The 24,573-nt window shown below is 40.0% G+C and overlaps 1 long non-coding RNA gene across 1 annotated transcript; it reads left to right on the top strand.

Annotated features, from left to right (window-relative positions):
* The first annotated feature begins 7,234 nt into the window (after positions 1–7,234).
* LOC135462061 (uncharacterized) lies at positions 7,235–9,396 on the top strand. The gene is made up of 3 exons (XR_010443426.1): positions 7,235–7,278; positions 7,459–7,662; positions 9,028–9,396. It is a non-coding gene; the product is annotated as an uncharacterized LOC135462061 (long non-coding RNA).
* The last annotated feature ends 15,177 nt before the right edge of the window (positions 9,397–24,573 follow it).

Genomic DNA, 24,573 nt, shown 5'->3' with positions numbered 1-24,573 from the left:
GTTAAACGCCATTATGTATTTCAGGTCCAACCAGCCACTACACACAATGGACTATACAATTGGTGTTATCTACATTGAGATTCAACGCGCCGGGTATTACATTTGGTCTGATATGACTTCAGCAGAGACAAGAGGAGATTGCAACGAGAACAATCTCTTGGACATTTCGCTCCGACATATGAATTTCACATAGTCGCCTTCATAATCAAGCGTCCTCGTTACTTTGGAACCTCCTGTCTTTGTTCAGTTTTCAGTACATTTCAGTACAATGTGTATTCTTGGACTGATAAATCACATTTGACATCTGATCTGTGCTTAACCATGTCTGACATGTAGACCGAGCCATAGATTACTGATTTGCCGTGTGTTTTAGTTGTAGAAATATGTCGGTCGCCATTTCGTATATAGATCTAACCTGAAAAGGTTAGCTTGGTTTCAAGATGAGAACTTACGGATGTCTCTTCGCTGTCTGTCTCCTCTGGGTGCCCAGAATCCATTATATATGTGAATGGTGTTTTCCCTGGCTCAAAGATTACACTTCCTACGCAAACCCTACGGTTGCAGCTGTGGGACTGGTTCTAATATATTGCAATTAACATCACAACATTTTTTTCCCCAGTTCTGCTCAAGTCATGGCACTAGGGGGCGTGCAGTTTCCTACTATTTAAGCTAGGAAAGCTAGGATGAAACCCTTACCTGAGGCATGCGGAACGGTAAACTGACAAGAGGCATGCGGTAAGGTAAACTGACAAGAGGCCTGCGGTACGGTAAAATTACAAGAGGCCCGAGCCACGGTAAACCGACAAGAGACATGAGGAACTCTAAACTGACAAGAGATATGGTAAACTGAAGAGGCCTTAGGTACGGTAAACTTACAAGAGGCCCGATCCACGGTAAATTGACATCAGGCATGAGGTACGGTAAACTACAAGAGGCCTGAGATAAACTGACAAGAGGCCTGAGATATGGTAAACTGAAGAGTCCTGAGGTACGCTAAACTAACAAAAGCTTTGAGGCAGGGAAAACTGATAAGGTCTAATGTAAACTGAGACGAGGCCAGATTTGATCGATAATATGTGTGACCATTGGCCAAATATTACAGTGCCATCATTGCTTTTGTTTTAGCCTCTATGATGTAGTCTTTTGTATGACATATACCCCACATATCATGCATTCATGAAATATGGCTCCTACCATACAGGTAAAAATGTACTTTAGTAATGTGTAAAATATCGATGAATTAAATACGCTTACTTCATATGTAAATTATAGAGCATTGCACTCAAGTTTGCTGTCGCTGTTATTCCTAAAAAGAGTTCATGCCTTCCAGCCGGATTGTTTGTCTTTTTGCTAGGGTTTAACATCGCATAGAACCTTCTGTTGGACACTATCTTTGAAAAGTACTTAACCAATGAAGGAAGCAGCCTGACTATCCTGTTTTTAATTATTCCATCATATTTATTTTTCACTTTTGTGTGTCTAGCATTATACCTGTATTTATTCCATTGTTTATCTACTTTCAGTAACAAATTAGAGTGTGACGAGCGGACTCAGAAGAGTCCTGAAGAGAGACTAGAAAGTATGGAAATTACTTGAGAATTTTCGGAACACGTCGTCAAAAAATCCCCAAACTTTTGGGAGGAGGACTATTTTCGGATCTCGGTCAGAAAAATCGCGCATGTGTCAGACTTTGTGGGCATTACACAATGGCCCACGTCCTCGTGTTCTTCAAATCAAGTCGTGTTTTCACGAGTTGATAGCTTTCATTTAAAATTAAAGGAAATAAATGAACCAGTCGGAATATGAAGGAATCTAAAAGTGTAAAAGTGTGACAACTGGTGGTACAATTTTGTGTGGATGGGATTTTGGATGTTCTGCAAATACGCAAAAAATTAATTTCTGGTGTACCCGCAGCCTTATTTCAAACAATTTCTCAACGAAGGTGAGAAGGCGTGGTGGTTTCCTTATAGCTCTGCGCGATTTTTGCCACCTGTAAACACGCATGAACGAATAATACCGGTACGTTTTAGCACGGTTTAAACCATCATATACAAGTAAATCCTTTTCAACAACGTTATAATAAGTAATGTATATTAAACAAAGTGTGATCTGATATGTTTGAACCGTAATCTAGTTCCTACGCAATACTTGTTTGTTGAAAACCACCAGACTAGCATTGCCTTTTTTTTCTTTTTCTTTTTTTTCGTTATTTCTATGTTTCGTAGTTAACTAGGGCTGTGCAGTCGAGGAAGTTGTCTCCCTTTCTTATTCTCTGCCTGAACATATTTCTGTCTTTTATTCGGTGTCAAAGTTGTTTTATTCTTCTAATAAATTCATGCAAAATGGTTTGATAATATATCAGTTGTTTTGTTTTTCCTCCTTATGATGTTTCATAGGTTGACTACCTTAAACAGTCCGCAGTCCGCTGTGAAATAAGGCATTCTTATGTACCACCACAGTGTAAGCAATTCAGATCCCGAGGGAAGCCCATGACCATCTGCAGGTTTCCGGCGATCTTCCCACTTATGACAGGATATTGTCTTCTGTGTTGTCATGTTAGGGCAATTGTGAAATCCATACTTAGGTTTAAATGACCTACCAAGTTCAAGGTCACGCCGTAATGAATATCAAAGTGCAACTTGCGACTTGCGTGGAACATAAGGCGTGGCCGAGTGGTTAAGATGTGTGACCATCCGTTGTCAAAACACATGCACGAGATGCGGGATCAATCTTGACCTTGGAAGAGGAATTTGTGGATTCCCCTCACCCAAGATTTGTTTGTAGCCTTAATTAATGGCAATAACGACGCACCTGTGGACGCTTGCACAGTATGCCCTTGTTGAAGACCACTTGTCTTCCACCAAAATGGTGTGCATATATGTATACCGAAATGCCGGTGGCTTATTGTACCCAGGCACTCCGGTGTCCACCACTCATAAAACTCGCTATTATCCATGAACTGAAAACGTTAAGAGTATTACGGTATACAATAACCATTTAAATAAGCAGTTCAATCAAGTGTAACATATCTGGATTAGAGATGGAATACGGGAAAACTGAGGCCCTTAGCTAAGGGATATTTAACACTAAGTACACCGGGCGATGGAACGATGATACGATGGTACAATGATGGTTTTATCCGGCTTCCATACTAGCGTTATAAACTTCTGTGATAGAATGGATTATACAGTGACAGTTGTCCAGCGGCTAAATTAGCATTTTAAATGCAAGGTTATATACGTGAACGCTTTACAGTGATACAGATATGCACTCGTGATTCACTTAAAGAATTTCCTGTCATCGTTTTTGATCATACTTATGAAACAATTTGTGAAGGCCCCCAACGACCAAGAAAAGGTAATTGCCCACACATTTGCCGTAAAACGAGGAAGTTTGTGGTTTATATACAGGCGGACAGGAGTACATGCATATCGTGCTGTATCCTGTCCTGTCGTCTTTAATGTCATGACACACCTAAGGCCTTAAAAGAGGAAGTTGTAATTTCCTGGCTTGGCGTTCAGCATGAAGGGGATAGTGCAACGACTGGTTGACCTGTATCACTAAAATGGGTCGGGCGGGGCAGCTTACTTGCCTTCGGTAAGTCGTCTCAGTGAAGCAGTACCAGTTAAAAGAGCGGTGGAATTCCTTCGTCGTCATACAACTGAAAAAACTGTCCAAGCACTCACTCACTCACTCAATGCCATGACTTGTATCTGATCTCCTTAAAGACTTATATATTCGTGAAAAATTACAGGATGAAAATGGGAAATCAGGGAATCTTCTTCCCTAGTTTGATCTCTAACTGATTCTTTACATCTTTGACATAAGACCTTATAAGACAGTCATCCGTAGTGTCCTGTGTAACAGGTCGGGATGTTCCTAGTCACACGTCAACGACCCGCATACCTGGCTATCTTCCTGGTAGCTGTCAAAGCGGAACTATGTGAATGTTCCGCCGATGATGCAGGTAAGTGTTTTAACACGTGTGTGGCCAAAAGCCTGTAGTTTGGTTTCCTTCATTGTAGATATTATAAGTTATCTGCGCGTCGAGAAAGGTATATGGGAATTTAAACAATGGGTGTGAATTTTAACACTTGTGGGTATGGCTTGTAGCCCTGACAAGTTTATGTCCACATTTTAACCCGCCTGATCAGACCCTAGCAACCGAGAATCAAGGATGGTGTGGTGACAAAGACATATATTCACTAGATGACCAAATTTTTTGTGTATTATGGAATAGTTTGATCATTAAGATGAAGCTTACATATGTTTAAATAGCCAGTCTATATCCTCAGTCTTTTGATATTATAAGTGAGCGCACAGCTGTTTTAGTACAACCACATATCCCAATCGAATAGACATTGTCTCCGGAAGTACAAGGCTTTACACCTGCGCCTCTAGCAAGGAGAGATACTCCATTATGGTAAGCTAGTTTGCAGAAAGGTTTACGCCTGCAATATATGTTCGTGTACAAACCCAGTCCACATTTACATTACCGTACCAATTTTGGTAGACATTCAATAAAACTTGTTTCTGAGGGGATATGGTCGAGCGTAGTAGTAGAGAGTGTGATCGCAGATGTGGAGTTCGACTGTTATGAAATACGACTGATTTCCACTTGCTGCTGGAAAGCTCGACAACATCACGGGTTTGGCTCTTTTCCGGTGGCTTTAAAAAATGGCGTCCCTAATTGGATGTCTCTGAAATGGTAATTGTGCCTGAAATGTATTTCTTTCATCCTTGTTTTACTAAATATATTTAGTATCTATCCTCAGGTACTTATAATGTTCCATTTAGTTGCAAATAAAAGTCTACAATGGCGTTTGTCCTTCAACCAATACCTAAAAACCCGTCTTTTCCATGTCGACATAGTGATTGCATGTCCAGACAAGACGCTCTAAAATGGCTCAAATACTTGAAAATGCGCGTTCTTCTCCGATATCTATACTCAGTAAAATTCTTAACTTCTCAGTGTATCTCAGTTTTATTCTAACTGTTCATGTAAATGCATAAAGAGTGGCAACTTAGACACCCCTCAACACCATGGCTGAGCATCAGTGTTTTTATTATTAACTGGCTTCTCCGTACCCGACTGAACATATTTGGGATAAACTTTGAAGACCACAGCCAAAACTCATAAATCTACCTACACCTTGCCAGATGTTTGGCTAACATCCGTTAACCAGTCGCTACGACTTCGGGTTAGAGTGTTTCACGAGGTTGTACAGAGAATGAGAAGATTTGTTCTTGTCACATCCGCTCCAAAGGGTCACATTCAAGATTGACTTCCTGTTTCTACAGTGCATCACCATACATTTTGAGAGTTTATGCGAAGTATTATTGGCCACTTTGCACATTAACGAAATATTGTACAGCCGTAATATGAAATTAGAGCATCCTAGATGGTAAACGAAATAGCATAGAACGGGGCATTCCTCTAAATGTCGCGCTTTCAACTATGTTTTCATCTTTTTTATAGCACTAATTGTTAAAGGCGCTTGAATTACGAAGCTTGGAGATGTGAATGATTAGATTTACCTGCTCTTACAATTTTTGGGCTTTGGTGACAAAGTCAGAAGCGCTCTTTCAGCCGTTTGCATATAGTGTAACCTTCGCTGAAAGCACATGGTGTGTGTGAGCGTACGTCACACGTCCATCACTAACTTGAAGTTCGTAATAAAACAGTTACGGAGGAAGAAAACGAGACTGATCGTTGGAGCATGGAATTTACAGATTTCCCACGCCCTCACTGTGTTTTGGGTCTTAGTGGCACTAAACTTTTTTGAGGAAGACTTGCCCTCAATCAGTATGGTGAGCATATCTGTTGGTAACATGTTGGATAGTATGTCAGTAACTTGCCAAACTTTGGTGGTTTACACCGGACACTGTAGTTTCCTCATTGCATAAAATTGAACGCCATCGTATAAAATGAAAATTTTTCAGTGTGAATGGCGTTAATAACAATCAAAGAAACAAACTAACACACCAAAAGGGTATTTATTTCGCACAGAGAACATGTCCTTCTGAAGGTGAACATGAAGCCCAGTCACTAAAGCTTAATTAGCTGAGAAAGTAGTATACCAGAAATATTCTATTGCTCGGTCAGAGCGATGTTCGTGAACACAAGCGTCGTGTTTTAGCCGTCCTTAGCCGCCCTGCTCGTCCTCGTCCTACATGGGTGTAAGCATTGGGCCTATCTGGCTGTACCAATTTCATGGAATTTACAGAACATAGCAGGACCTTCTGATTTATAACCGACTCTTTCATTCAGATTTTGGGAAGATATATTTTAATAAATATGACTTTGTGTAGGAAAGATAATGCAAAGTCAAAATATTTTTCCTCAAGCAGTGACTCTGCTGAGGCGGTTTTCTTGCACGATTATCCTGACAAGTTACTGCGGTATCCTGCCCAACATGTACATTTGGTAGCTGTTCTCGGTTAGCTGCTCAGATATGTGTGGTCCAGAATGCATCAGTTTAACACTTAAACCAACCAAAAAATCCAACTGATTGCACCGATATAAATCCACTATAAGAAGGTACATTGACAATAGAGAGCCAATAGGCTTTTTGACGTGACATCCATTTATCGCGTGACGCTTTCAGCGCTAGTGATTGGCACACTCCATAAGGGCTCCTGCAACATGGCGGCTCAGAGTCAATTATCCATTACTGTCATTTTCCTATTGCTGAACTTCATCTTCTCGGCTTTCAAAACTTCGTAGAACTTTTTACATATTTTTCTGGGATAACTGTGTTCTATATCATTTTTCTATGTATATATAGTTGCTGACTTTATGTTTACTTTTAAGTCATGATTAAGGAGAAAACCAATCCATTATACGAGATGTGGTCGAAATTCCGACAAGACTTGGCGGATAAATGAAGGAGTAAACGGGATTTGGGAGAGGACACCAAATTCAGTTGACAATGCCAGATTCAGACTACGATATTCCGGACTAGATGTGGCTGGGATGTCTGTAGAAAGTTTTCAGAATAATGCGTTGTCCTCCTTATCTGGGCTGCATGACTCTTGGCTAAATCTCGTAGTGTCGCTTAGATGTCGATCTTCCTGGTTTGGGGAAAGTGTGTATAGGGAAGACACCCTGGGCGCATCCGGCTTCCATACATATGCGAGTTTGTGTACATGAAAGATGTGGGTGTTCTAGCATTTAGCCGCATTGACATGCTGGACTCTTTATTAAGCTCTGCTTCCTGAAAAGCAGTAGTAACAGATCAGTGAGGGGGACGGGATTTGTCACAGGGACCACGTTCTGTAAGCACACAGAGTCGCCCGTGATATACTAGAGGGTGGAGGGTGGAGGCACATTTAGTTGAGTTTTCTTCTGTTGTATTACGAGGCACCTGTGATTATACTTCTGGCGAAAATGGGATGATGACAAACCCTTCTTGATCATACTCTTTCTGTTTTTTGTTTTTTTTTTTGATTACGCAGGTGTTCAGCCAGTCGTCCTGATACCTAGCTAATACGTATACATTCACCGTTTACGTTCATTCCAAAGACTTGTATCTTTCCTCGGGGTGAACAGTTGTGAAAACTTTAAGATGTGTCTTGTTAGAGGACAACTGTCCATGTATATGTCAATCTTCCTGACAATTCTGACAGCTGGACTGCCAGTATGTTCCGTAGATAGTGAAGGTAAGTGTCTTAGAAGGTGGGTGTCACAATATACATACATGTGGATATATTATTTGTTATATGACGGCCTTTCGGGGGTTTACGGGTAGATATTTGGCTGATGTCGATAATGTTTTTCCGAGGCGATGTCGATGAAAATATTAACGGACGAAGTTTGTTCAAAGTTGTCTCCCTTTTTGTTTACATTTTACATCTGCGCGTTTCGCCTTGATTCTAAGGATACATCCGAGCCTGACGCGTTGATTGCAGGGGTATATGAAAACTGATCTACCCTTTCATATTCGGTCTTGAATGTTTGGCATTTCAACCAATCAAATCAATAGAATTTTCTCTGAATGGTGATAAATATGTACAGTATTTTACGCTGATCGTATATGGACCGGCCAAGTCGTAGGTAAGTGCATATGTACTGTGTAGACGTTACCAAACCTATTCCGTGTGCATACAGGTACATTGTTTTAGAATTTAAGTAGGGCACTCTTTGCAAACGTATATATGACGTGCAACACTAAATACAGAACGCTAACATGAAACGAATTCTAAAAAAGGATACAAAATATAGCAATATTTCACATGTATGTATTCCCCTGGGCATCTCTTTCCTGTTCAATTTTAAGACTAAGACTAAAAGTAGTGACAAAACTCATGTCATAAAAGACTTTGTAAATAGCTAAAGGAAATGAAATACAAGCTTACGCGACTGAAGAATCGCGCCAAGAAAACAAACAAACAAAAAAATAACAGAGAGCTTTGCTAAGTAGTATATTTAAGTAGTTGTTTAATTTTGGTTCTGAAAAACATTCCACTGATGGCCATAACGTGTATGGGACAGGGCTCAGAGGTAAACACCGCCCTTCGTCAGTGCGCATGACGAAACTGTTATGCCATGCTGTGTAAAGATATGTATTTATGGGTGTTTTACGCCGCACTTAACAATGTTTCGCTTAAACGACGGCTGCCAGCATTATATGGTCAGGGTATGAAATAATACACCAGCAGTTAATGTAGTACATATTGCCGTGTGGTGTAATAACACCAATATATGTGCTATAGACTTTATTTTTTAATGCCGTACTAAAAATATTTCACTCATATATTATTGGACTCCCCCACAACGCACCACCCCACCCCACCCTCCTACCCCAACTCACCCGGTTTGGAACACATACACGTGGAGGTGTTTCCACTGGTGCGATACAACTGTTTGATTAATGAGATAGATTAAGGTGATCCTGTCTGACCCACACAGGCTATACAGACTGTTCTGTTCTTCCTGCATGATTTGTTCCTTTCTATTTTGTGCGTGTAGAATCACACATTTTTACACTTTAATGTTTATATACAATTCATATTTATATTTGTCAGTAAGTATCTCCGACGCCTGTCACGGATCATCACTTTTCAGTCAAACACACAACAAATTAGAGTGTGACGAGGGGACTCAGATCTGTATATTAGAGGTCAAGTTTTACCAGTGGAATCCAAACGACCAACTTTGTCCTCATGAGATATCAGCCCCTGTGCCTGACCGATGTTGCCGTGGTAACACAAGCCGATGTAGCTGGGTTAGAAATACAAACGATGACCGCCATAAGTTACAGGAAAATTGTACTGGCCAAAGGCAGTGTGATCTTCATTCCTCCAGTTCGAAACTAGTAGCTGACCCGTGTGTACATCCCGGTGACATATCCACAGTCAGCAGCGTGAGATCGATCACATACACATGCACTTCTTCCGGTAAGTATTTTCAGCAAGCACTTAAATTCTCTTGACAATAAAGAATTAACAGTTTCGCTGAGTTATTTTGAATACATACGAATAGATAATTTTCAGCTGCAATACAAAGGCCTACAGCATGGAGAGTTAAACTATGAAGTAGGGACGACATTGTGATTGTTGACAAATGATCACATATAATCAATGAAATTCAATCTCTTGTCAGCAATTGTTCCAAATATTCATGTAAATGCTTTAAAAATAGTACTTAACAAACCTCCTATCGTACCATTCAGAGATAAAGTGTAGTGATGTTATTTTCAATTTTATATGTGACGGGTCTTCACGGTTTTAGTTTATTGGGTTATTTTCCTTGTTCCGCTCTTGCTGGTTTCGAGTCAAATTTCGGACCGGGCAGATCTCAATGCTGAGATTTACGGCTCGGGTAGTGCACAGCTGCTCTGGTGAGCGGGGCTGTTTTTGCATCGCCAGGGAACTCTGATAATCAGTGAGCGATAGGAACATATATCCACGGGGCATGTACTGCGCTGTATTGTTTTATCTGAGTGGTTGTCCAAGAATACTTTATCGACGTAGGGTGCACGAAATAAACATCTGACACTCCGAACTAATTAATTCGGCGTTGCTGATTCCGAAATTAATATCCGGGGAATACGAACTTTCCGGTCATTAAATATACCATATATCAATTTATTTACCCATAGAAACAACAAAATATCTTATCTCAAAACCACTACAGGCACGTTTTTTTCTGTTTTCGCTCTCGTTTGAAGGAAATGGTGTCTCCCAGAGCATTCCGAGTTATTTCTCGTGTATATCATCGGCAAATGACCTTCTTAATGGCGAGTGCCCCTTAGGTAATTTTGGCCCTATGACTAAAATGTTTATACAAAACTAGTTTTGACTATTTTTACTTTTGAAGTTCAGTAGAACGATTTGAAAACATGTTTTACCATTGTAATCTATGCGTCGAAACAGACATTCGTATACCAGCCGTCAACTCATACGGGTGTTCCGGGTCAGTAGTCGCATGGCTAATTCCCAAGAAATTATATAAAGTACGAAAATAGGACGGAATCATACAAAGAGAAGCAGTCAACAGTTTTCAATGAAGTAGGAAAGATGCAAGGTATGTTTTAGGCGACTGAGTGAAATCAGTATTCAAATCGTGTACCATGCAAGAATATCAGTTGTCGATAACAAAATATGTATCTCAGTTGCGCCCTGATTGCAACGCGGTGATTTAATTCAGCACGATGAGTATTTGTTCTCTAGATTCCGGTTAAGCGAAATTAGACACAATCATGAAGTAGAGTGCCAGGGATTCTGGACGCTCTATCTGTATTTACGTACAAGAGAATTGTATTGTAAAACTTAAGAAACTTGAAGAGAAGGCGTTTAATGTAATAACCGTGATATACTAGTTTTTGCAGTTATAACTTGTGAAGTTGATTGAAATCCTCACACTACACTCAAGATCTGACAAATGCTTCAAGGCGAGATGTGTACACGCCACAGGCAGGACCTTTCGGTATATTGCTGTCCAAGTAAGGGTAATTTACAATATCAAAATTGAAATCCCTCTTATCGTAAAGTCTGCGAGAGAGGAAACCCTTCTGGTCTTTGTACAAATGTAGGTCCAGGTAAGATGTACCATCTGGAGAATCTGTGTCTGGAGAGTCTAAAACCTTTTCCTCTCTCCATTTTCGGATTATCAAATATCACGTTTGTCGTAATATAAGAACTTTGGGCTACTGAGATGTACAGTACTGCTCGATTATACAGTCAAGATGGGTGTACCATTCGCATTTGATGGGAGTAGGATCCGCGTATGATGGGTATAGGATCCGACCATGATCTGAGTAGAGTTTTACGACATACACTAACGTTTACACATAACATTTACACATAATGCCGGACTGTTCGACACCAACCTTATTTGTTCTCTGGAAATAAAAAAGGGTATTCACTAACGGTCTAGCTCCCAGCGTGGTTACTAATTCGCACATAATCTAGATAATCAGTCAGTTTAAGAGCTAAATATAGTGTATAGATATAACAGAACTTATAAATGATAATTGAGGCACCACGGGTGCCTAATTTATAATATTAGTACAGCTTTTGGTGAGAACTTCCATTATCTCCGGTTGTCCGGGAATGCGTTAACGACTTTACATTTCCACTGACACTAATAAACAGCGTTGAGAGACGAGAAAGAAAAAGTTAGACGTCATGCATTGGGCTAGATCACCTTTTTACTGGTTTGAATGAGAGAGAATAAAGCGAATGAAAGATCATTCAGTTATAGTATTCTCTTCACCACGTCTACCTTTCCAGGTAAGCAAACTGAACATATATCATGCCATGTTTATAGCTACCGTGTAGGCAAAAGCTAAAGTGCCATAAACGGTCTAAACGAGACTACATGTACCGGCCAATCAAGATCAGCGTAAGATGCTATCGGGATGGTGCCAACATCCGGGTATGGGCCACCCATCATGGCCCTATGATCCGCGTAGGGTTCGCCTCACAGCCGATCAAGATGCGTGCAAGATGGGCGGATGACAGGCGTTAAGCTATAACTCAGCATCTTGGTTGCATTCTTCGCTTAACTACGTGGTAGTTCGTTTCCAATGAGAGTTTAAGGTGCTTGGTATATTTTTTCTCATAATCTAGTAAACTTCCTAGCATCTTTAATTTCATTTTTGTATAATTTATCGACTGTTATTATTGTCAGGGACTTGTCCTCCTCTTGCAACAACAACAATCTCAGCAAGCTCGACAGGAGGATCAGAAGAATCGTCTTCAATAACGACAAACGGTACGTTAGATTTCTGCTTCTGGCCTTGAAATTTCGCATTTTGTCAGTTGTGTGGAGAACTAAAATTTATTTAGTTTATTTGGGGTAAACATATTGTATGGCCTTCATAATAGTTCAACAAAAAAGAAAGAAAGGGGCTTTACAAGTTTTTAAAACTGAGTTTCGTGCAGCAATTGCAGATGATCTAATGCAGTTATTCCTACATACTGCTCAGTTCCACATATAGGGCTCTATAAAACTTTTTCGAAGCGCTATGATAAATACGGTATATATACCAATGCTACAAGGTCCATTCACATTTGTTTCTTGTATGCAGTATACGATGTTACTGTTTTTCCCCCACAGACTACATGCACAGCTTGGAACCACATTAATTAAGTTCCCTATTAAACTATTACCTGCACAGCAGTTTGATATAGGTTATATAGTGTTATCGTTCTTTTAAAATAAGTTTTCAAAACAAATTTGCCCAATTATTTTATCAGTGACAGCAATCACTCAAGATTGGTCACTTAATAACTGTGGTTTTGCACAGCCGCTCCTGTTTCCTGCACCCATGAAACTGAACTCTTGAGTATTATGGTTGAATAAATAAATAAATGTAATTAAAACAAATTACATGCCATCTGAGTGGATGTCTATCATAGCGCAGATCTGATTTCTAACAAGCATTACACACAGCTATATCAGCCAACCAATGTAAATTTACTCCAAGACTACCCCTGTCTTACTCAAAGATGGGGGTAAAATTCGTCGATATAACGTATAATTTTCTAAACTGAACACATTAAAAATATTTCAGGCTTACATCAGTAGTATAATAAATAAATTTCAAGATAGTTTGGCACCAAAGGCCCCGTAAAGGTGCAGTGACAACTTTCTTTTGTTTTTCAGTCACGAAACACCAACCCACCGTGACGTCATACAAGACCACGACGACATACCAACCACCCGTGACGCCATACAAGACCACGACGATATACCAACCCACCGTGGCGCCATACGAGACCACGACGACATACCAACCCACCGTGGCGCCATACAAAACCACGACGACATACCAACCCACCGTGACGTCATACGAGACCATGACGACATACCAACCCACCGTGACGTCATACGAGACTACGTCGCCAAATAACAGCCTCGCTTTGGAAAATACAACTCGTGATATCTTTCCTTTAAAAGGGGAATTAAACGGTACTAATAAGACCAAGTAGAATAAGGGCAGTACCATGCAGGTCGCAAAATGTGTAATAATAGATCAATCTGTTGGTAATAAAACAGTTACCAACAGCGGTTAAACCCAAGCTCATTCCTGGACACGGAATTTGCCGATTCACCCGCTATCAGGAATCGTTGGGTTTTGATGGCAAGGACTTGTTGAGGGCCACTTGTTTCCTATCACTATGGTATGCAATATGCCTGTCTGTATAGGTCACATGATGGATAGTTTGTTAGTACCTAGCCAAAGGTTGTTGGTTTATCCCAGGCCCTCCGGTTTCTTCCACCAGTTAAACGGGCGGCCATCCTATAACAAAACATATTTGAGTATGACGTTTAACAGCAATCAAAAGAATAAGCCCAAACCCATCTATTTTTTTATTTCATTATTTCATTATTGGCTAGCGTAATACTCAAGACTTTTTCACTCTCATGATTGTTTAAAGTCAGTTTTATGGGTGGAGGAATTATATATATTGATGGAAGACAAGTGAGCTTCAACGAATGTTAGACTGCATATACGACCACACGAGCTTCGTCGATGACTTATTGTCACTAAGGCCTCACAAGCAGAGAGCGAGAAAATGTACAAATGACATGTTAATTGGCTTAACTTTGAATAATCTTTTGAACAACCGGCCCCAGAGCGCTCTTTTATTTCCTATCCTTATATCCTTAAGCCAACAATATGAATGTGAAGGGTAAGGTTTGATTTTTTAAATTTGGTAAAAATAAGAAGGGTATACAGTATAAAATTTCAGGAAAGCCTTAAGTTCTGCACTCTATTGACTAGACAGAGGACACAGTGTTTACAGTTCTACTGTACAAGTCTCATTTGCCACGAATCATTGCATTTCATATAGTTCAGTGGTGACTCTTTCCTAAACAGTCTGATTTTGACAGATCTCTTCCAAAACGTGCAAAACTGTGTCTAACTGTATACCCATGTTTATAGCCACATGTGATATTAGATGTAATGTGGAAATGTTTACAAAACCTGGTATTATCCATAGTAGAATTCTCGTTATCTTGAACAGATTTCTTCTCAGGTACGGTTGTAAAGACTCGTATATTACCCAAAGACTGTAGGAGTGATTGTCAGAAGTTTGGTCAAGTTTGCCCTACAAGTTTCTCTTTCTCCCCAGATACCGGTGCTATTGTGGGCGGGGTTATCGGAGGACTGGTGGTGTGTGTTCTGATCGTGGTTCTACTCGTGTTCCTGTGGAAAAGACGGTAATTCCATTTTTCCTCCAGATTTTCGTAACATCAAAATTGGAACGATAATCAATTTTTGATGCAGGTCAAAACATTCTAGTTATAACATTTGTCTTCATTTAGTGAATTTCTCCTATATTCCCCTGTGCTGAAAACTTTTTGTGGTGTCTGAAGGACTATAGTGGAAAGTAAAATTTGCAAACTACGGCCTTACACAAGAATTCGTCATAATTATAATGCCATTTTTCCCCAACGACCTTAGGCAAGTTACTGACGAACTTTCCCATCCTTGACGTAGAAAGTTGGTTATATTGGATGAAGACAAGCTGTGTTCCACGAACTAAGACAATGACACGAGCAACCTCGACCACTTTTTGTCACCAATGCCAAGTGAAAAATTGGAGCGGAAGAATTTACCGTCTCTCCTCAAGGTCGGTATTGAATACGCGCATCGTCTTCCTTGGACAATATCACCTTGCCACTGAAAAACTAAGAGTTTGTAGGCTTTTAAATGCCAAAGTCATCCATGGATTTCGTTTGTTTGTTTTTGTCAGGTCCGCACAGAAGCCTCCCATTCTTCAAACAGAAAACCGTGATGATGACGTCACGGAGGCACAGATCGTCAGCCGACCCAACGCTGGTTACGACAACATTAACTCCCGATACTCGCTGTACCAGCTTGAGAGAGACGACAATGGTACACCCTGGAATCGTGCTGCAGAGACGAATGTCAGCGACTTGTACTCCAAGGTGAACAAAACCGGAAGAGCGGCCAACACTTCAGGAGACGCCGCATTTTCGGTTGGATCCGCCGCAAGAACAAATCACCATGGCGACTACGACCGAGTACAAGGGGAAGCTGCACATTTCAAAGTGCATGGAGATTACGATCACGTGGTCAGACACTCTTACGGTGAGAGCAGTTCTGATGACGTTATTGGCGGTGTCACGGGAAATGCTGACGTCGACATGACGTATAATCAGTTGCATCGAGGCAGGGCAGTTCCTGCCAGGACTGAGACCGAGGCTAATCCTTATGATGTTCTGAGCAGGGCTAACACACGGGCAAAACAAGATCTGGACGCTTGACTGACAGCGAGAGTGGTGACTTGTGAACGTAAGGGATTGCGACAGTGACAGTATAAGTAGTTCAAAAGCTGTTCCATGAAAGGAAAAGTGTCTGTTTGACGTTTGTAGTTGGACCACCTACATCAAGGACTGAAAACACTTTCCTTACTGCATTCAATTGGCTTTTGGAATATTACCTATTCAATTCGTTCTGTCCTATCACGTTTGCTTTTGAGGCCTCGCCCTATACACATTCACCAGTCTGCAATTAAGTGGTTTATTAATCAAGAAGATTTTCCAAAGAGTCCAACTCAAATTCGATGATTGGAAATTAAGACTTTTAGAAACCAAGTCTCCATTGTTTTGACTTCTTGGAAAACGTTTTGTCCTTCACTCATCATGTAATTTGGGATACTATGAAATATTTAGTTACTGTATGAAAAGATACCAGTATATACTATCCTTCTCAAATTTTATGTGCATCATTTTGTTTATATGTATATATCCTGTCTCTTAGTTGTAATTTTATAAATTCTGTGTTCTATTATCAAAATCTGCATGACGTTTTACATGCCTGGTTATTTCTCCTATATCTCCATAAATTACAACGGGATGTTTCTGGAACTTAAGCAAGACGAGTAAAAAATGAGGCGGGTTTTAAAACAAATAAGCTCATGTAATGTCAAAACAAAATCATAACGAATGTCTTCACATCCATCGGGAAACAGGCAGGTAATATGAAAACTACCAACTTCATGCGCCAAGGTTTTGGGTCGTACTTCTGGTAATTTGCATGTAAAGGCTGATCTTACATTTCATATGGACCACGTTTCCTGTTGTTATGTACTTGATGACTAAACATAAGCTTACATATTTTAAGTGGACTGAAAGCAGGAGACACAGAAGTTTGAGTCAGATCGCAGCAATTCCACTATATGACTGTTGTTATTCATGTTCACATATTCTTATTTTAGGAGTCTCCGCGGCCTAGTGATTAGCGTGTTGGTGCAACATAAATACCTGGTAGCCTCTAACCAGTGGTCGCGGTGAGATTATGTCCAGCTCATGCTTCCTTTCCGATCCTATATGGAAAGGTCCACCAGCAACCTGTAGATAGTCAACTGTTTCCCCCTGGCAGTGCCAGGTTTTCATTTCCCCCACCTTGATGCTGGCAACTGCCACAATTTTTAGTAACGGGGTAATCACCAATCAAATAAATAAATAAATAAATATACTTAGACTTAAACTGAGTGTCAAAACTTTCTTGTACGCTTGTCAATCGAAGCGTCGATTCAGACATCCGCAAACCAATCTTCAGCCGATTAACGAACGTTCCAGGTATGTATTCGAAGATCACGTGCGTGATTGTCGAAACATTATTTAATACAAACCACCGAAGCCTTAACCTTCTCACAGTCGAATGGTTTGTCCTGCACATGTCACAATATGAACATTAATCCCTATACTGGCCTCACTGGTCTGCGTACAGGAGTTATGCCTATAGCTTAGTAATGCCTTAAGTTATGGCACAACCAAGGCTGAAACAAGGGAGAAAAACAAACTATCTGATTTAATAACCTGTGCTTATTTTTAAAATGCACCTCCTTAAAAATATCCAGATTTTACATTTACAAACGGAGTAAAACTGTGGAATTCAGGCACACGTAAAGTAAAACTAGTCTTTGTTTCGTAGAAGCACGTGGGGATTTCAAACCCTGATGACATTGCTTAAAGCATGGAGATGAGTGTGTACAATGTTACACGCCCACAGGAGGCACTCGGCCATTTTGTGCACACTAGGATGCTGAGTGTCCTAGTTTAGAAAAGCAAAAATCTGGAGATCGACTGTCATGTATCCGCGTTTGACACCTCCTGAAGTCAACATGTCGAAGAGTAGACGTTTACTGGGTTTGTCTGAAGGCCCTCAGCACATGTTCACTCAATGACACAGGATGATAGCCGAGAATTGAACCCACAGCGATCGCATTTTGTGTAAATCTAATGGGTCTTTGTGTTGCGCAGATAAAGTCGTCAGTTTGCCACAACTGTACTAGGAATAATATGTGAGCGTACGTCACTCTTTCGTTGTGATCGTCATTTCAATGAAACAACAACAAAAGCCAAGGGTTACGACAATGCATATTAAGGCTACATGCATGCAAAATATCGGATTAAATGGGTTTTGTTAAATTATTTTTAGTGGATGGAACATAGTGATTTTATACATCGAACATATAAGTACATGTACGTAACTTCTCATCAGCCGTTTAAAGAGTGAGTGCTTGGGGTTTAACGTCGTACTCAACAATTTTTCAGTCATATGACGACGAAGGAATCCTTAGGGTGCATGCACGTGTAATGTGCCTCCTTGTTGCAGGACGGATTTCCACCGCTCTTTTATTTAGTGCTGCTTCACTGAGACGACTAAGCCGAAGGCAAGTAAGCTGCCCCGCCCGAGCCATTATACTGGTACGGGTCAACCAGTCGTTGCACTATCCCCTTCATGCTGAACGCCAAGCGAGGAAGTTACAACTTCCCCTTTTAAAGTCTTAGGTGTGACTCGATCAATGATTGATCCTGGATCTACCGGTCCCGAAGCGGACGCTCTACCAACTGTGCTATCCGGGCCGGTACCGTTTAAAGAAGTGCATATCATTCACACGTCTACTTTCAATTATGCCGAGCAGAATCCCAAATAATTATGCCTGCAGCTTATGTATACTATTAGGGAAATGTTTAAACATTTAGAAATTATCAGTCGATAATTGGAATAATCAAGGAGATAATAATTATGGACATTTTAAAATCTATATTTTACCAATTTTCTAAAATTTTTCATTTAATTAAATTTTAAAAAAATGAAAATAGTAATAAATTTTTGCCGACACATTGAACAAAATACTCTTTAAAGCTCTCTTCCCACCTGATGTATTTCTGCTGGGCTATTTTGCACCATTTTACTTACATTTGTTAAAATAAAAATTCTCTAAAAAACCAAGATAGCCTTGGTTATGTTGGCAAACAATAATGTGAACAAACCGTGTTGATATGGTTTATCTCATATCATCAAATTATTGGGCAAGTTTTATGCAAATTAAAAATGATTTTGTAAACTGACCTAGACACCGGCTTTGAGCTGCTGAAACAGGTACTTTTCGAACCATACGTCGAGCACTCCGATTTCCTCCACCCATTAACCTCAACGCGGACGTATCAGTATAGCGTAAATAAAATATATGTGACAAATTATACTACAAACAGCAGGAGTCTTGGAACTGATCCTTGGGATACTCTCGCTTTAGGTGATACAGTTTTAGACAAGGTATATTCATCGACAACCGTCTCCTCACAACATTCTAAATCACTAATCAGCCCATAGTGAAAATCTTTACTTGTGCTGCAAAGTCCTGTCCGGTTAAATGCTCATTTTAATTACAACCCATTATTACCTCTCAGCGGCCCATCTGTTTTTTTATATTACGCATGACCAGAAAGAGATATAATAATATAAGTACGTGTGCAGTTTGATGCTTACAGATAACAAATAGCATAAATTTGAGATATTAAGATAAAACTAAGATGCGGGCCTCCGTGGCCGAGTGAGGTAGCACGTCAGCACGGTGAATGACCCAGGAGCCTGTAAGTTCAAGCCCAGTTCATGCTGGCTTCCTCTCCGCAGGTACGTGGAAAGGTCTGCCAGCATCTTGCGGATGATCGTGGGTTTCCTCTGGGTTCTGCCCTGTCTCATCCACGATAATGCTGGCCGCCGTCGTATAAGTGAAATATTCTTGAATATGGCTTAAAACACCAATAAGATAAAAAAAAAATAAAAAAAATATAATTAACATGAGACTGGTTGTGACAGACATCCAATATTGGTACTATTTGTTATTAGAATAAAACGGAAAGAGAATTAGCATAACTACATCGGAAAATGCATTAATTCGTGCTGTATTGTTGAATTCTAATGTATACATCCTATGTTTATTTTGACCACATTGACACTTTTAAGCACACTTCTACCTTGTCGCATTGTTTTCTAGTATTATATTCACAACTGCGTGCATTTATTCTAAAATTACTCCATACCTATATTCAGATAACAAAAACACCGTATATAATGGTTAACACTCTGGTCTGAGAGTGGCGTACAATACCCATCATCCTCTTCACCAGTGTTAAAAGAGTTCGGCCCCGTGATCCATTCCTGTAAACTGAGAATCTGGCTGACGAGTCGGCCTGAAAATCGGCGTCAGATAACTACCCGCAGTATTATAAGTCAACATTTCCGTTCTGTCTTCCAGGCCCCCGAGCTGATCTTGTCGAGTCTGGAGATCAACGTGGAATAGTGGATTCGTCAGGCCGGAATTGCAATTTGGCGAAACGCTAGGGGCGTCTTTCTGAAAACTCTGATGAGTTTAAAAAAGAGCAAATAAAACAATGACTGAGTTGCACAGCTCTCCAAAAGGCGATGAATTTTAAAATCTATCATATTGTTACTTTCATCTGTTTAAGTTGATAACATATAAACATAATTTTCTCTATTGTTTAATTAAATAAATTCTTCAACTTAAATAAGGTACTTCAACACCTAATGAAATTTCCATACCTTTCAGTTTGTGTCTATAAACTGAGCCTAACAGCTATAAAAATGCAAAAGGACTGAAACCATGTTTCAGACAAAATGACCGATCCACAGTGGAGAGATAAACTCGCCCATGGGATAGTTAGCCACGCCCACATGAATAAACGCAGAGGACTTTTACCAAGTCTGACACAGGATGCACCACTGTATCTTGCACGGTTAGTCTGAAAGAGCCACCAAATAACATTTCTCCCTCATGTTTGTCTATATGCAACATTTGCGATAAACACTTAGCGACGACGTTATTCAACTTGTTGATCATTAATACAGGGTAAACAGTATTGTTACATAGGAGGAATTTTTAGTGGTTTGTGGGCTTGGGTGATGTATCCAACTCTGTGGTGATTGTGAAACTTGGGTTGTTAGAGTTATCCCCCTTGGTCCAGCGGTCTCCCTGCCGGGAGGTCTTTCCTTTCACAGTCTGGCCGATGTACAGAGCTAGTTCATTAATCAACGCCCTGATTTTAACTCCCTTCCATCCCACCCAGTGATAAAGCGGGCTCTAAGGTTATTATTGTTCCGTTTATCTTATATTCAGTGTTATTGTATTTACAACATATATAAGTAAATTATTAGAGAAAGCATTCCTGTATAGCTTAGGCCAGTTACTAGCTTTAAGCGGATTTCCGATTGTCTACACTTCCTTTCGGGCACAAATTTGCCACAGTTTTATTGGTACTTTCATTATATTGGTGACCTTGGGAAGTAAATTGCCGTATATGCTTTGTATTTTAAATTCTTTCTTAGCAAAGTACCGTCACTGTGTGCATATTTGTTTCATATATCAACTTAGCTGGCACTCGTCACAGTTTTTGAGGAGTGGCGTGGTTCTTGCCGGCGAGCTGTGTTCAATGCATGCAGTCTTCGTGGAAGACAGGTATATATGTATAAAATTTTGCATCGACTTGTCACGGTACCTGGTTAATATTATGCAGGGATTCAATAAGCGTACTGTATTTTCATATCTTACAAGAGAAATTATATTTTCCATTTGTTCCATATTTGGTGGGATATCATATATATGTACTACACTTTTTTCGAAATACCTGACAGTGACGGTGACAATTACAGTGACCACTGGTTGTACAATTTTGTACGGATGGATTAGGCGTGCTGTAAATAAGCAAAATAAGTAATTTCCTCTTTTCTTATATTTGTCTGGCTGGTGTAGCTGCGGTCTTATCCCCTACAATTTCTGAACTAACGTGAGAAGGCGCGGTGGTTTCCCTATAGTTCTACAAGACTTTCGCCTTCTGTAAACACGCATGACCCAAAAATACGTTTCAGTACGTCTAAACCATAATATACAAGTAAATTCTTTCAAAAACATTCTAATAAGTATTGTTCATAAGTGTGCTTTCTGTGATCTGATTTTTTGTATCCGGAATCTAGTACCTATGTCACGTTTAACGATCGAAACAACCACCAGACTAACATTGTTTTGTTTTGTAATTTGTACGTTTCCTGCTTAACTAGAACTGTGCAATTGAGGAAGTCGTCTCCCTTCCTTATTCTCTGCCTGAACATGTTTCTCTCTTTTATTCCGTGTCAAAGATGTTTTATTCCTCTGATAAACTATTGCAAAATGGTTTGTTTATATATCACATGTTTTTCCGTCCTGTGATGTTTCATTGGTTGACTACCCTTAACAGTGCACAGTACGCTGTGAAATAAGGCATTCTTATATACCAACTTAAAGTGTAAGCAATTCGAGTTCCGTCACGCCATGCTGGAAACTATTGGGAACCATACCCAACTAAAATTATTCGAGTCAAAGATCTTTGCTGTTAATTCGTGCTTTGCCCGGAAAGATTATGAGACAAACCAGTAGCATAGTACCGAAATGGTCCGGGAAACGTATCCCACTGGCAACAGAATTCTTGGGAATGCCATTAAAATGTGTATAGCCATTCACAGATATTTCACAGAATAAAGACTTGGGCTTTTTGTGCTTGCCGTTAACATGTTGGTGTTAAAAGAAGGTTGGGATGGAGAAAAAATGTGTACGGGACTACATTTTAAATTTTTTTGTGTAGATGTCAGATACTGTCCTTCTTCCAAAATGATTATCATTATTGCCAGTTATTTAACGTCACGGTTTTGTTAAACTGGACGAGACAAAATCCAATCAGGCTTAGCAACAGTGTTGAACGTGTCAGCCAAAGAAGTGAATCTTTAACTGTGGGACTACTACGATTCCTTATTGTAGCATATGAGGTTCTAGTTTGCAGCCAGTGTAGGCTACCTACAGACCTCTGCTGCCAGATCGAGGCCTCGCTAGGCCTGTGTTGTTGTGGTAATGATCACCTTGATGAGATTTTTTTCCAGTCGACCTTCAACTTATACATGTTCTTGTATATTATTTGACAGATATAGGACACTAATTGATAAAAACCTCATTTGCTGTAAAAGGAGAACAATCACAAAATAAAAAAGCAGACCGTCTATGTCAATGACAAAGATGTCTTTACGTTTGGAACAGTTTCAACTTTAAACTTATAGCTCACGTGAAGTGACTCTTTCAGGAAACTAATTATTTGGGAAGAGAAGATGGCTATATAGGGGCCTTATCACTCAATATCGCCAACTCAACGAAGGGTATATCGTTCATTCTAGTTTGATGTTGGAGAATTATTTTACACAAAGCAAAGGCCAGTTGTAATAGGGAATAATGTCTAAGAGCTTGATTCCCCAGAAAAATTGCAAACTGTGTTGTCTTGTAAGGGCAATTGTAAAATCCATACTTAGGTTTTAATGACCTGCCAAGGTCAAGGTCACGTCCCAATGACTATGAAAGTGTAACTGGCGACTTACGTAGCACATAAGGCGTGGCCGAGTGGTTAAGATGTGTGACCATCCGTTGTAAAAACACATGCACGAGGTGCGTGATCAATCCCGACCTTGGACGAGGAATTTGTGGATTCCCCTGACCCAAGATTTGTATATAGCCTCAATTAATGACAAAAACGAGGCACCTGTGGACGCTTGCGCAGTATGCCTTTGTTGAAGACCACTCGTCTTCCACCAATCGGGTGTGCATGTGTGTATGTGGAAATGCCGGTGGTTTACTGAGCCCTGGCACTCAGGTTTCCTCCACTCATAAACCTCGCCGTTATCGATAATTACGTTACACAATAACCATGTAAATTATCAAATCAATCAAGTGTAACATCAGGGAATAAGAGAAGGAATGCGGGAAAACTGGGACTCTCGGCTAAGGGATACCTAACACTAAGTACGCCGGACGATGGAACGATGATGCGATGGTACGATGGTACGATAATGGTTTTATCCGGCTTCCATACAAGCATTATAAACTTCTGTGGAAGAATGGATTTTACAATGACAGTTGTCGAGCAGGTAAATTAGCATTTTTAAATGTAAGTTAATAAACGTGAACGCTTTACAGTGATGCGCGCATGCACTTGTGATTCACTTAAAAGAACTCCCCACTCCCCAACTATACTCTTGTACTAATATACCGTACATGTTTGTGTTATCACACAGTAAATAACCTGCCAGAATGAGGTTCATTCATCCCGCACATTGTCGAATGGATTATTGATTACAGGCTCATCTACCATATAATGTGCCAGCTGTTATATGTTCTTTAGGTCACATATACATGTATTACGCCTCTGATGCATGTGTGACAAAAATATGAAAAGAAATACATCGTACCGTAATTTACCGTAATTAGTTACATTACGTCATAATATGAAATGTTAGATTTTCAAAGGAGTATCAAAACAGCCTTTGTGTAATTATAAAAATAAAGAAAGTATTTAAAATATTCACACTTATTTATCTTTTTTTCGAATGTTTAGTATAGGCTATATGAAATATATTAACACGTCGTATGGAGTTGACTGCACTACGGTTGTCGAGTGGTATACACTTCCTCGAAGGCAGAAGTCCCGAGATCAAATCATACCTGATACCATTTGTAACTACTGAGCCCAGCTTCGGGTCACACCGAGGAGATATCGCTAGGTTTGTAGTGTTTTTATTTGGCTATCACGCACGTTTGATGCACTGTGTGCATACCTTTACTTTACGCGTGAAAAAGTCCATCAGTACCTTGCCACAGCTCAGTGGTTTATTCTGAGAACTCCCGTTTTCTACAACCCTAAATCTAAAGGATATCATATAGGCTAACTTAAAAATATCTTTTTGCGTTTGGATTTGAAAAACTTCCCCT

The sequence above is a fragment of the Liolophura sinensis genome, chromosome 1 (genome assembly GCF_032854445.1).
Source record: "Liolophura sinensis isolate JHLJ2023 chromosome 1, CUHK_Ljap_v2, whole genome shotgun sequence".
In the NCBI taxonomy this organism is placed as follows: Eukaryota; Metazoa; Mollusca; class Polyplacophora; order Chitonida; family Chitonidae; genus Liolophura; species Liolophura sinensis.
The sequence above is the reverse complement of the archived record's forward strand: the minus strand, read 5'-3'. Positions and strand labels throughout refer to the sequence as shown.